The sequence below is a fragment of the Sus scrofa genome, chromosome 18 (genome assembly GCF_000003025.6).
Source record: "Sus scrofa isolate TJ Tabasco breed Duroc chromosome 18, Sscrofa11.1, whole genome shotgun sequence".
Taxonomy (NCBI): domain Eukaryota; kingdom Metazoa; phylum Chordata; class Mammalia; order Artiodactyla; family Suidae; genus Sus; species Sus scrofa.
In genome coordinates, this window is record NC_010460.4 from 46,267,296 (window position 1) to 46,275,106 (window position 7,811).

The window sequence follows — 7,811 nt, forward strand, 5'->3', positions numbered from 1 at the left end:
GATGTGCCAGACATGCTAACAGGCTAGAAATACAAGCATGAGCAAAGCAAGTGGTCTCTTTCCTCATGTAGCTGGTAGTCAACTGGGATACGGAGATGCTTATAAGATAGTCACGCAAACCCGTCATTACAGACTTTGATGAGTGCTGGAAAGGGAAACTGCAGCAAAGCTAGGACAGCACAGAAGAGGGGAACCTGATTTATGATGATTGTTTTTAATTATCACTACACACGTCCGAGCTGGGACCTGAAGGAGGGAGAGGAGCTCACTGGCAGAGCAGGCAGGGACGGCCATTCCGGGCAGACTGAACTCAGGAGGAAGAGGCATGAGATGTAAGAGTTTTTCTTAAGGTCGGGGGCAAGGGTCTGGGCTCCCTTCACTGCCCAGAGCTTTGAGGGCTTTCTCTTGCCCATCTTTCCCAGGGGACAGGCAAGCGAAGAAGCTGAGTGACTGCTTGGGGCCCCCAAACCCATCCAGCAGCTCGGTGAACCCAGATCTTTGGTCAGTGTGGAAAACTAGTCTCAATCCACGGACCAGTTCCTTGGTAACAGTGGGCTGAAAATAAATGGTGAAAATGGCAAAGATGAGTTGGACAATACTGACGTCCTTTGGATGTTAGTGGTGGTCAAAAAAGTACTTGGGCCTCACTCACCTTAGTTTGGAACTCCAAAGTTCAAAGGTTAAAAAAAGAAGTGCTCAGAGAAAAGAAAGTAAAATGATTAAAGATTTCCCAAGATGTAGGTGAAATATTTTTACAAGCTGAGAGTGAATACTGTTCGCCCTTCAGAGTAGATGTGACCGAGTGAGCAGCTTAGCGCTGGGTCTGGGGGACACAGGTCCTGGGAGAAGAGGCAGCCAGTCTCCGGCGGCGGCACAGCCCCCTCAATTCCTGCAGCCACAACACCCCGACCCCCAGCCCCAGGCTGCTCCAGGCCACGCCCTTGCACTCGATCTGGGACAAACAGGACAGAGAAAGGGATGTGACCTTGGGCTGTTTGTTATAATTTTTTTTTTTTTTGGTCTTTTTTTAGGGCAATGCCCACAGCACGGACATTCCCAGGCTAGGGGTCGAATTGGAGCTGTAGTCGCAGGCCTAGCCACAGCCACAGCAACGCCAGATCTGAGGGGGTCTGCAACCTACACCACAGCTCACAGCAACGCAGGATCCTTAATCCACTGAGCGAGGCCAGGGATTGAACCTGCGTCCTCATGGATACTAGTTACTGCTGAGCCACGACGAGAACACCTGACCTTGGGCTTTTTCTGAGCAGAACTGCAGCCGACACAGGCAGCACAGAGGTCCTCACTTGCTTTAGCAATCTGTCACTTTCTCTGGGGCAGGCCTCGCACTCAAGGTCATGGAAGCGTGATCGAACACAATCCTCGAGGCTTCTACTCTGACAACTAGGGGCAGACCCCACTCCTGACAGGGTGGCAATGACCACAGAGAAGAGAGGAGGCCTCACCTCACATCCCGTACAGGCTCTGTAATTAAAAACCTCCCAGCAAACAGAAGTCCAGGATTGGACGGCTTCACTGGGAAATTCTACCAAATATACAAAGAGGAACTTACCTCTGTCTTTTCCAAACGCTTCCAAAAATTGAAGAGGAAGGAACACTCTCGAACTCATTCTACGAGGCCACTGTCACCCTGATACCAAAACCAAAGACACTACAAGATAAGAAAATTACAAACTAATATCACTGATGAATATAGATGCAAAAATCCTCAACAAAATATTAGCAAATTGAATCTAACAATACATAAAAAGGATCATGTACAAGGATCAAGTGGGATTCATTCCACAGTCACAAGGATGGTTCAATATATGCAAATCAATCAATGTGACACAACAAATTAACAAAAGGAAAAACAAAACCCATATGATCATCTCAACAGACACAGAGAGAGCATTTGACAAAATTCAATATCCATTTATGATAGAAACTCACCAAAGTGGGTATAGAGGGAACACACCTCGACACAATAAAGGCCATTTATGACAAACACACAGCCAACGTAATAATCAAGGGTGAAAGACTGAAAGCCTTCCCAATAAATTCAGAAACAAGACAAAGATGTCCACTCTTTTTTTTTGTTTTTTGGTTTTTTTTTTTTGGTTTTAGGGCTGCCCCTGCAGCATATGGAAGTTCCTGGCCTACACCACAGCCATAGCCACACCAGATCCAAGCCACGTCTGTAACTTACACCACAGCTCACAGCAATGCCAGATCCTTAACCCACCGAGTAAGGCCAGGGATCGAACATGCATCCTCATAGATACTAATCGGGTTCATTACAGCTAAGCCACGATGGGAACTTCCAGAGATGCCCACTCTTATCATTTCTATTTGACATAGTATTGGAAGTCCTAGCCACAGCAATAAGAGAAGAGAAAAAAAAGGTATTCTAATTGGAAGGAAAGAGATAAAACTGTCCCTATTTGCAGATGGCATGATATTCTATACAGAGAACACTAAAGTCTCCACGTAAAAACTATTATAATAAATAAATTCAGCAATGTAGAATGATACAAGATTAATGTACAGAAATCTGTTGTGTCTCTTTACACCAGCAATATCAGAAAGAGGACGTGAAACAAGAAAAACCAATCCTGTTTAAAATCACATTAAAAAAAATGCTTAGGAATAAACTTAACCAAGGGGGTAAAAGACCTATATGCTGAAAATTATAAAACACTGATCAAGAAAATTTAAGATGATTCAAAGAAATGGAAAGATATCCCATGTCCTTGGATTGCAAGAATTGTTAAGATAGACATACTACCCAAAGCAATGTACAGATTTCATGCGATCCCTATCAAATTCCCATGACATTTTTCACAGAACTAGAACAATTAATCCTAAAATTTATATGGAATTACCAAGGCAATCCTGAGGAAGAAGAACACGGCTGGAGGCATAACCCTCCCAGACTTCAGACAATACTACAAGGCTACAGTTATTAGCGTGGTGCTGGCACAAAAACAGACATTTAGATGAATGCAACAGGATTGAGAGCCCCAAATAAACCACATTCATATGGTCATTTAATCTACAACAGAGGAGGCAAGAACATACAATGGGAAAAAGACAGTCCCCTCAGCAAGTGGTGCTGGGAAAAAGAACAACCACACGTAAATCAGTGAAATGAGAACATTCCCTCATACCACATACCAGAATAAACTCCAAATGGTTTCAAGACCTAAATATAAGTCAAGACATGATAAAACTCCTGGAAGAGAATATAGGCAAAACATTCTCTGACATAAATCGTAGCAGTAAAAGGCAAAAGAAATAAAAGCAAAAAAACCCAAACCAAAACAAAAACAAATGGAGACTAATCAAAGTTGAAAGCTTTTGCACAGCAAAGGAAACCATCCCCAAAAGAAAAGACAAGCTATAGAATGGGAGAAAAGGTTTGCAAACGATGTGACCCACAAGGTGTAAATATCCAAACTATATAAACAGCTCATATAACTCAATATCGAAAACAAACAACCCAATTAAAAAATAGGCAGAAGACCTACATAGACATTTTCCCAAAGAAGACATCTGAAGGGCCAACAGATACATGAAAAGATGCTCAAAGTGCTAATCATCAGAGAAATACACATCAAAACCACAATGAGATATCACCTCACACCAGTCAGAAAGGTTATCATCAAAAAGTCTACAAATAGGAGTTCCCATTGTGGCTCAGTGGTTAATGAATACGACTAGGACCCATGAAGTTACGGGTTCGATCCCTGGCCTCGCTCAGTGGGTTGAGGATCTGGTGTTGCCGTGAGCTGTGGTATAGGTTGCAGACGTGGCTCAGATCCCGCGTTGCTATGGCTCTGGCGTAGGCCAGCAGCTACAGCTCTGACTAGACCCCTAGCCTGGGAACCTCCATGTGCTGCGGGGGCGGCCCTAGAAAAGGCTAAAAAGACAAAAAAAAAAAAAAAAAAAAAAAGTCTACAAATAATAAATGCTGGAGAGGAGATGGAGAAAAGGGAACCCTCATATATTATTACTGGAGATGTAAATTGATGCAGACACTATGGAAAACAGTATGGATGTTCCTTAAAAAACTAAAAATAGAGCAACCATAGGATCCAGCAGTCCTATTCCTGGGTATATATTGGAAAAAAATGAAAAAAACTCTCACTTGAAAAGATACATACACCCCAGTGTTCATAGCAGCACTCTTTACAATAACCAAAACATGGAAACAACCCAAGTGTCCTTTTTTTTTTTTTAACGGCCACACTTGCGGCATATGGAAATTTCCAGGCTAGGGTTGAATCGGAGCTGCAGCTGCTGGCCTACACCAAAGCCATAGAAACGCCAGGTCTGAGCCATATCTGCAACCTACGGTAATAGCTTGTGGCAAAGCTGGATCCTTAACCTGCTGAGTGAGGCCAGGGATCGAACCCATATCCTCTTGGACACTATGTCAGATTCTACACCTGCTGAGCCATGATGGGAACTCTGAAAACAATTCAAGTGTCCATCAACAGTCAATTGGTTAAAAAAAAAAGCATAGAATAATACCATATGTATATACAGATACACACACAATAGAATATTACTCACCATAGAAAAGAATGAAATAATGCCATTTGCAGCAGCATGGATGGACCTAGAGTTATCACACTAAGTCAAGACAGAGAAAAATACTATATGATACCACTTATATGTGGAATCTAAAAAATAAATACAAATGAATCTATATATACGAAACAGAATTAGAGGAGTTCCTGTTGTGGCGCAGTGGACTAGGAACCATGAAGTTGCAGGTTCGATCCCTGGCCTTGCTCAGTGGGTTGGGGATTTGGCGTTGCCGTGAGCTGTGGTGTAGGTTGAAGACATGGCTCAGATCCAGAGTTGCTGTGGCTGTGGTGTAGGCTGGCAGCTGTAGCTCTGATTAGACCCCTAGCCTGGGAACCTCCATGTGCCTTAGGTGTGGCCCTGAAAAGACAAAAAAAAAAAAAAAACAAAAAAACAAAAAACAAAAACAAAACCCCCCAAATAGAAATAGACTCACAGACACAGAAACAAACTTGTGGTCACCAAAGGGGAGGGAGGGGGAAGGACAAATGAGGAGTCTGGGGATCACAGACACAAACTACTCTACAGAAAATAAATAAACAACAAGGATTTACTGTACAGCACAAGGAAATATCAGTATCTTGTAATAACCTCTTATGGAATATAAGGTCCTGTACACCTGAAACAACTGCAATATTATTAATCAACTATACTTCAATTAAAAAAAAAGACAGAAGGGAGAGAATCAAGAAGTAGTGGCTCTACTTGTGACACAATTGATAAACATTTAATAACTGAATAAAAACACTTCTAACAAACTTTTCCGGCTATAAAAAATGATTTAGACTCCCTGGCCATCCCCAAGGCTCAGTATGTTTTCCCTGGACCCAGGACTCTGTTGTTTTTTTTTTGTCTTTGCTATTTCTTTGGGCCGCTCCCGAGGCATATGGAGGTTCCCAGGCTAGGGGTCGAATCAGAGCTGTAGCCACTGGCCTACACCACAGCAAGGTGGGATCCGAGCTGTGTCTGCAACCTACACCACAGCTCTCGGCAACGCCGGATCGTTAACCCACTGAGCAAGGGCAGGGACCGAACCCACAACCTCATGGTTCCTGGTCGGATTCGTTAACCACTAAGCCCTGACAGGAATTCCTCCCTTGACCAATTTTAAGCAACTTTTCTTCCATAATAAAGAGCCAACACCCTGAATTTTCACGTAATCTCCGTATAATTCTCACATGAGGTCTCTTAGAGTGCTCAAAGAATCAAGTGTTCTTTGTGTCCAGTTTATTCGATCATGTATTCCTGTGTATTATCAACACAGAAATATTCTCAGTAGTTCGCACTGGCGGCTGCTTTCCCCTCTCCTCTTGTGTGCAAACGTGCTGATCAGAGGGTTGCAGCCCTCAGTCCCAACCCCTTCCTTCCTGGTTGTTGGTGGATGGATCCGCAGAGGCTGTCGGTGTACTCCACCCCCCCCCCCGCCCCCCACCCCACCCCGTGACTCCACTCCCAGACAGAGGCTGCTTAGTGACACTTCTCTTCCTACCCCCCAAAAGGAAGGGCATTCTTTTCCAGCAACGGGGCTCTCAGCTAGCAGTGGACAGTCTGCACTGACTGCCATCACCGTTCCGAGGGGTTAGGCTGCGGGCAGTGGCCGGACACACACTGCGCAGGTGTCTTTTTTTGTCTTGAAATAAAGGACACAACTTTCCAATTTCCTGTACTTTAGTTTTCTCTCTTCTGGGGTCTACTCTCTCCCAAAGCCGCTTTCAGGGCTTAACCTCGGGTTTCTGGAAGCTTGATCTTTGATCCCCAACTCCCGTTTCTTGTCCTCCCGGGCAGCCGAAGGTCTTTCACGCAGCGCTCCCTCTAGAGGCCGGCTGCGGAATGCCAACTGGACGCATGGAGCTTCTCACCACATCTTGACGCCAGGTGAGAAACCCACTGTGAGCAGCCCGCAGAGAAGTGGGCAGGGAACAGGGGGAAACGGTGTTTTAAAGTTGCTGTTTCTTTTAGAAAAACAAACAAACAAACAAAACCACCTCGGCTTTAACTCTAAAATCCATTTCTCTGTACGACTCCAGTTTCTTCAGTACATTTTCACGTGAAGTTGTTGCCCTGTCCAGACACTTTGAGACCCCCAAACACCTTATTTTCAGTCTACATCCCTTGTTTGCTTGACTCGCTCCGTAAGTTTGTCAAACCCAGGCTTTCTAGGCTGGCTTGATTTTATCCTTTACAAAACATCTTACTCAGTTTAAGATGGGGGAAAAAGGAGTTCCCGTCGTGGCGCAGCGGTTAACGAATCCGACTAGGAACCATGAGGTTGCGGGTTTGATCCCTGCCCCTGCTCAGTGGGTTAACGATCCGGCATTGCCCTGAGCTCAACCTACTCGGATCCCGCGTTGCTGTGGCCCTGGCATAGGCTGGTGGCCACAGCTCCGATTAGACCCCTAGCCTGGGAACCTCCATATGCCACGGGAGTGGCCCCCCAAAATAGCAAAAAGACCAAAAAAAAAAAAAAGATGGGGGAAAAAAAAACCCCATGAAACCCATCCACCCCATGTGGATGTGTTCTCATAAAATCACCTACTGTCAGCAGAGAGTTTTGTGGTGGTCTTGATACGCTGATGAATGAAAAGAACCCGCGGGTTTTACAAGATTCTCTGCAGAAGGATATAAGACGGACCAGAACCCCCTCCTACCTGGACCCAAGAGCCACCAGACGTGGCCCTCTCTGGAGGGTGGGGACGCTTCCCAGGACTTTCACTCCTCAAGAGGCTCGCAGAACTGCAGGTGGGAGCCCAAGACGGAAGACCACGTGACCTCTAGCCGGAAGAGGAGGAGCGATAAGGAGACCTGGTGTTTTGAGTTGAGGTTGCTAAGACTCATTTTGAGGGTGAAATTCACATTAGTTTAAGTAACCCCTGTATGCGTCCAATTAGACTAAAAAAACCTGATGTTGCCAAAACAGAAACATAGGCCCTAACTCATTTCTCAAGTAGAATGAAATAAAATTGATTGTCAATAAAATATTTATCAGATCTGGGCTAGTGTTTGAATTATAATATCTCCTGCAGGCTTTAAAATGTCCTCTCTCTGCTTATTTCATTATTGATTAGGCAGGCAAAATTTTTACTTAATGCAGTGACTGTAATGTGTTTACCGGGATTAATTTACTCACTCTTGAGGATTAATTTAATTCGTTTATGATAGCAATTTTTCCTGGGACGTTTTTTCCCCCAAAGGGTCACATCCAAATTTATTAGACTGTT

General features: G+C 44.4%; 1 long non-coding RNA gene across 1 annotated transcript; it reads right to left on the bottom strand.

Annotated features, from left to right (window-relative positions):
- On the bottom strand, positions 203-7,344 carry LOC110257621. Its single transcript, XR_002340504.1, has 3 exons — positions 7,242-7,344; positions 1,574-1,672; positions 203-555 (listed from the first exon to the last, which is right to left on the bottom strand). It is a non-coding gene; the product is annotated as an uncharacterized LOC110257621 (long non-coding RNA).